This window comes from Leuciscus leuciscus, assembly GCF_965113295.1.
Source record: "Leuciscus leuciscus genome assembly, chromosome: 23".
Lineage (NCBI taxonomy): Eukaryota > Metazoa > Chordata > Actinopteri > Cypriniformes > Leuciscidae > Leuciscus > Leuciscus leuciscus.
The window spans coordinates 21,226,254-21,232,253 of record NC_138747.1 but is presented as its reverse complement, the minus strand read 5'-3'; the positions used below and the strand labels follow the sequence as shown (position 1 = coordinate 21,232,253).

The 6,000-nt window shown below is 45.6% G+C and overlaps 1 long non-coding RNA gene across 1 annotated transcript in view; it reads left to right on the top strand.

Moving 5' to 3' along the window:
- Nucleotides 1-808: 808 nt before the first annotated feature.
- LOC309488566 overlaps nt 809-6,000 on the top strand; it is a 99,026-nt gene continuing 93,834 nt past the window's right edge. The window contains exon 1 of the long non-coding RNA XR_014202190.1: nt 809-1,025. This is a non-coding gene — a long non-coding RNA (uncharacterized lncRNA). The remainder of the gene's footprint in view (nt 1,026-6,000) is intronic.

Below are 6,000 nucleotides of genomic sequence, written 5' to 3'. Positions count from 1 at the left end.
GTTGAAAACACCTCGTTCTGGCAGTTTCACAATAACTGAAAAATCAGGTACATTTTAACTCAGAAAATGTCCATGCCCTTGTAACACTCGTGTCACCCTCAGGTTGAGGTATGCTGGACCACTATCTAGGATCAGAGGAGCAGTAATGAAACTCACACAGACCACTGAATGTGTTTGAACTGCCGGCTTATATTGACAAAAGTGAGCAATCGTATAACTTCACTTTACACACAATAAAAATAAAATTAATTAATTAAAAATCCACAATATAAAAGAATGAAAAAAATAAATAAAGTAATATATCAAATGAATATTTACCCTTTTTTCCCCCCTATAGGTTTCCTTCTATTTGCGCTAATTCAACTAGTTTTGTTCGCCTAGTTGTTTTATCCTATTTAGTTCAAATCTAATAAAGTTTTTAATGTTCACTTTTAGGCCTAATCAATTTGAGTTTAGTTCTTTCTTATTTATTCAGTGGTTTCTACTATGCAGTATTACTTAGACTGCTTCAAAGTCACCTTTTTGTTTTAACACAAATGCATAGATAACCAAACTCAACATTCAAGGAAAATAAATAAATAAGAAAATGCACAAAAGGTGCAATATTCTCAAAGCTGGTTTCAGAATTCTGTACAGTACACAATTCTGGTTACCGTCAGTCCTCTGTAATCAACTCAGTCCAACTGTTGTCTGCAGGCAGTAAAATGTAACAGTCTTTACAGTCCTACCAGGATGGAGATTACCCAGGTAAAGTGGCTTTCCTTTGCAGGTGGCTGATATACACTCACCTAAAGGATTATTAGGAACACCATACTAATTCTGTGTTTGACCCCCTTTCGCCTTCAGAACTGCCTTAATTCTACGTGGCATTGATTCAACAAGGTGCTGAAAGCATTCTTTAGAAATGTTGGCCCATATTGATAGGATTGCATCTTGCAGTTGATGGAGATTTGTGGGATGCACATCCAGGGCACGAAGCTCCCGTTCCACCACATCCCAAAGATGCTCTATTGGGTTGAGATCTGGTGACTGTGGGGGCCATTTTAGTACAGTGAACTCATTGTCATGTTCAAGAAACCAATTTGAAATGATTCGAGCTTTGTGACATGGTGCGTTATCCTGCTGGAAGTAGCCATCAGTGGATGGGTACATGGTGGTCATAAAGGGATGGACATGGTCAGAAACAATGCTCAGGTAGGCCGTGGCATTTAAACGATGCCAAATTGGCACTAAGGGGCCTAAAGTGTGCCAAGAAAACATCCCCCACACCATTACACCACCACCACCAGCCTGCACAGTGGTAACAAGGCATGATGGATCCATGTTCTCATTCTGTTTACGCCAAATTCTGACTCTACCATCTGAATGTGGGGGGAAAACAGTCAGTGACCGTGTGTGTTCAGTATGGTGATGGCTTGTGGAAAGAAGCTGTTTCTGAGTCTGTTTGTTCTAGTCCTGATCGACCTGTAGCGCCTGCCTGAGGGCAGCAGGTCAAACATGGGGTAGGCTGGATGGAAGCAGTCTTTAGTGATGGCCTTTGCTCTGTTGAGGCAACGGGATAAGTAGATGTCCTTTAGAGAGGGAAGGGTGCAGCCAATGATCCTCTCTGCAGTGTTTACCACTCTCTGGAGCTTCTTCCGTTCTGCCTCTGTGCAGTGGGAAAACCACACCGTAATGCAGTAAGTTAAGATGCTTCCCGACGTTGTTCCTCCTGAGCACTCTCAGGAAGTGCAGACGTTGCTGTGCTTTTTTAAAGACAGCAGTAGTGTTTCCTGACCATGAGAGGTCGGCAGATATTATGGTGCCCAAAAAGGTGAAAGCGTAGACCCTCTCTACGCAATCTCCGTTAATGCAGAGAGGGCTCAGGTCTGCCCGGTGTCTCCTGAAGTCCAGAATGATTTCTTTTGTTTTTGAGGTGTTGAGAGTCAAGTTGTTTGCCAGACACCACTTGGACACTTTCAGAACCTCATCCCTGTAGGCTGACTCATCACACTCAGAGATCAACCCCACCACCGTTGTGTCATCCGTGAACTTCAGTATGGTATTACTGGACTGGACGGGTCTACAGTCGGCGGTGTAGAGGGTATAGTATAGAGTTCAAGACAGAATCGACTGATCGGAGATTTCCGGAGGAGTTCGTACCGTGGGTGACGAGAGTTTTCGCGCCGGAGCAGTTTGCTGCAATACCGTTTTAGTCCACAAGGAGGAGTAAAGGACCACGTTTCACTGCTGAGAGGAAGAAAGTTCTGGTATTGTGGTATCCATTTGAAGGCAACATTTGCTTATTTGACAATAATAGCCGTTGAAGATTGAACTTTGAAGGACATATAATTTTTTTTTTGATGACTGAGGTTTATTGAAAAGTATTATTGGTGAGACTGAAATTTGCAAATTCATTTTTATTGAACTTTGAACTCTGATGGTTTGTTTTTTTTCTCTCTTTTTCTGAAAGTGCTTTTCTGAAGTTTTGAAACAACTAAATTACATTTCAAAACAAAAAAAGGGGGTATATTTTTTTTTTATTGTTTTTGAGTAATATATATATATATATTGTTCTTCATTGCTACTGTCAATATAGGATATGGCTTCAGACAACAGTTTTGGAAGAGGTAGAGGTATATTTATGTTTTCTCCTATGCCATCAGTTGGGAGAGGCAGACTTAATTATACTCCTGTCACATCTAGTCCGATGTCTGCCTTAGAGGCTGTACAAGATGTAAATGACAATTCAAGTCCCCCACCTCCCCAGTTCAGTGAAAGTGGACTAAAACAACCCAGTTTGAGAGGGGATGAGTCAATGGAATTAATAGTGGGGATGGTAGAACAAATGGGACGCTCTATTGGGGAGAGCATTGCTTCCTGTTTAGAGTCTAAAGTGTGCAGTTCAGGTAGTGCAGACTCATCTGTTTTGAACAGAGTTCTAAAATCTGAAATCAAGGAACCTGTTTGTTTCAGGGGTGATCGGGCTGAGCCGTACAATATACATGAGTGGAAAGCCATAGTGCTGTCATATTTGCACAAAATAGGGACGCCAATCGAAGAACAAGCTGATGAAGTCATTAGTAGGCTTTTGGGGCGGGCTCGTTAAGTTGTGAGGGTGGGCCTGCGTAGTAACCCTTCCATTGATTTGTGTAAAGGCCCGAGTCCTATTTTTGATTAGTTGAAACAACATTTCAGTGACACAGATTTTTCTAGCATGCCATTAGCTGATTTTTACGGCACACTTCCACACACTGGTGAGGATCCCTTTGATTATTGGCTGAGGCTAAATAGGGCCATGGATATGGCTGAGGACTGTCTAAAAAGACAAGACAAGAAAATTGACAATCTATACCATGAGCTCACTGTAATGTTTATCAGACATTGTCCTGACCCTGAGCTTTCCCTTATATTCAAATGCAGACCTTTGGAACAATGGACGGTGGCTGATGTTCATGCACGTTTGGAGGAGTATGGTAGAGAGAGACGATGTGGCTCTGTTTCTAGAGCGCCCCCAGCCATTTCTCTTTTGAAACAGGAAGTTGCTGTCCAGCCTCCTGAAACAAAGGTTAGCAAAGCTGTTAAACCTGAGTCTGTTTTATGTCAAACTCAGCCTACAGAACCTGTTGAACCCATGGAACGAATCTTATTAATGTTGGAACGTGTCTTGGAGCATGGGCAATCAAGTCGTCAGGCTGGCACAGAGCGGCATGCGTTTAAGTCACAGAGAAACAGAGTGAGGCCTACTCTACCATGTGAGGTGTGCGGAGATGTTGGCCACACCACCCATTTTCACTGCAGAGCAAATCATCTGTGTTTTCTTTGTTACAAATCAGGTCATGCACGTGCAGAGTGTCCTAAAGCCAAAGCCTTCACTGCTAATGTGATGCCTGAGACAGATGCTGTTCCACGTACGGGAAATGACTAGGCCTGCATGTGGAGGGGGTGAGTGCAAGGCCTAATGATGACCCCCGATCATTGTTGGATTACGATCTGGAATCTGTATATAAAAGTGTATGCGAAGAGTATAGTTCTCAATGTACAGTTGTCTTTCAAAATACTCAGAAACTTCAGCCATATGATGATCTCTTCTACACTTCAGTGATTATTGGTGGAAAAGTAGAGGCAAAAGCAATGCTTGACACTGGATCAATGGCTTGCACCATGAGCTCCAAGATCTTACCTCAATTGCTGAGTACTGGTGTGTTGTCAAACCTTTCACTTGCCCCGACAGATGTTGTTTTGGTTGGATGTGGAGGCACCAGAACAAACCCATTAGGAGTGTGCGAGCTGGATATGAATGTGTACGGCTGTCATGTCACTGTTCCAACGTTGGTAGTCAAAGGCCAGGGTGATGATCTTATTCTTGGCAGTAACCTCTTGAAACATTTGATTCTTCAGCTGAGAGGTTCCTCAGGATTATTAATAAGTGCGTCTGAACGTGAGTGTGATATCAATGAGCAAAGCAAGTTACTTGATCTACTAGCCAATGTGGAGAAGTGGAAAAATGGTTCTGTCCCTGACCTAGTGGGAACAGTAAAGATCAAAAAGCCAGTGTCACTCGAACCCATGACTGAAAACTTAGTTTGGGCCAAACTGCAAAGCACTCATGACATCTCAGCTGACAGCGGTGTCATTTCGGAGCCCAGTAGAGTTAAATCAAGTTCTCTTACGAGAGGTACTCTCGTACTGCGTAAATCTTACGCTCGGGGAAAATCTCTTTTCCGCGAGATACTGAAGCCAAAAATTATCCTTAATTTTGAAATAATGTAAAACGCGTTGCGGCAGCATGCAGACACAGGCGAGACGGCTTGTGCGCCTATTGGCTGCCCTGCGGCAACTGCAGCAGCCTATCGATAAGGCCCACTCGTGACGTCACCTCCAATGGGGGCGCTTCGCGCCCAATACGTCACGTCCCGCCAGTTTATCCAATACGTCACGTCCCGCCAGATAAACATAGCTTCGAGAGGCTAGCTCACTGATTTTTCATCTCTTCAGCGAAGCTCTCGCATCGCTGGATCCGGAGAGAAGCCGCGCCGTCTGAAGAAGCCTTTCAGCGGGACGAGTCGACACTCTGAAGCCGCTGGCCGCGCCGCCTTCAGTCGCCTTCCTGCTGCGCTATCCGGCGTTATATCCTTTCTCTGCTACTGTGTTTTGTGTATGTGTGTGTGCTCGCCGCCGCGACACACACTCTCATTGCACTAAAAGAGCCGGGCGTCTTTTTCAAGACGCCCCTTTCCTGAGGATCACGCAGCTCTCGCGCTCGCGCTCGCTGACGGCGACCGCCCTCACTGCGAGCCAGTTACTGCCTATGGTGACTCTGAGGACTCACCTGGCATCCTTCTCCGAGACTGCTCCTCCGCCCCCCCCAACCCGCAAAGCTCGCCGGTTCGCCCGCTTGCCTTGCCTGCTTGGGGGATGATACCTGCTCTCCCTCTGTTCGAGCCGCGCAAACTGCGCCGTTCACAAGGGAGGCTGGAAGCGGACGATCGGGGTTAGTTTTTCTTTACGTTACAAGAAAGCTACCCTGCCCTTGCGCCCCATTCACGCGTCACTCACCGGCGAAAAGAGAACTCAGTTCCCTGATTAGGCGACTGGAAATATCAATATTGCAGCAAACGAGCCTGTTGTAACACGCACGCTTGCAAGCAAACGCCGAAGAAAACATGTTGACGCTCTCTTATATGCTCATGCATCTATACACCTTTGTGTTCCCCCCTGTGGCTCAGTGGCGGAATCTTAGGTTTTCGCACGAGAGACCGGGGTTCGAATCCCGGTCTAACGGCAGATATATTATGCCGCCAATGCTTCGCTCTGTCAGTTCCCTGAAAGGCGACTGCAGATGGGCATTTTGCAGCCAACGAGCGCGCTGTACAACCCGCTCGCCTGCACCCAAACACCGTTTCTATGGTTCCCATAGTTTCTATGGTTCTATGGTTTCACTGGCGAAAGGAGAAAAGGGTGTTTTTAGCCCCGCTGCGGCCGGGCCGACCTCCACTCCTGACACATTTCTCATTCCCC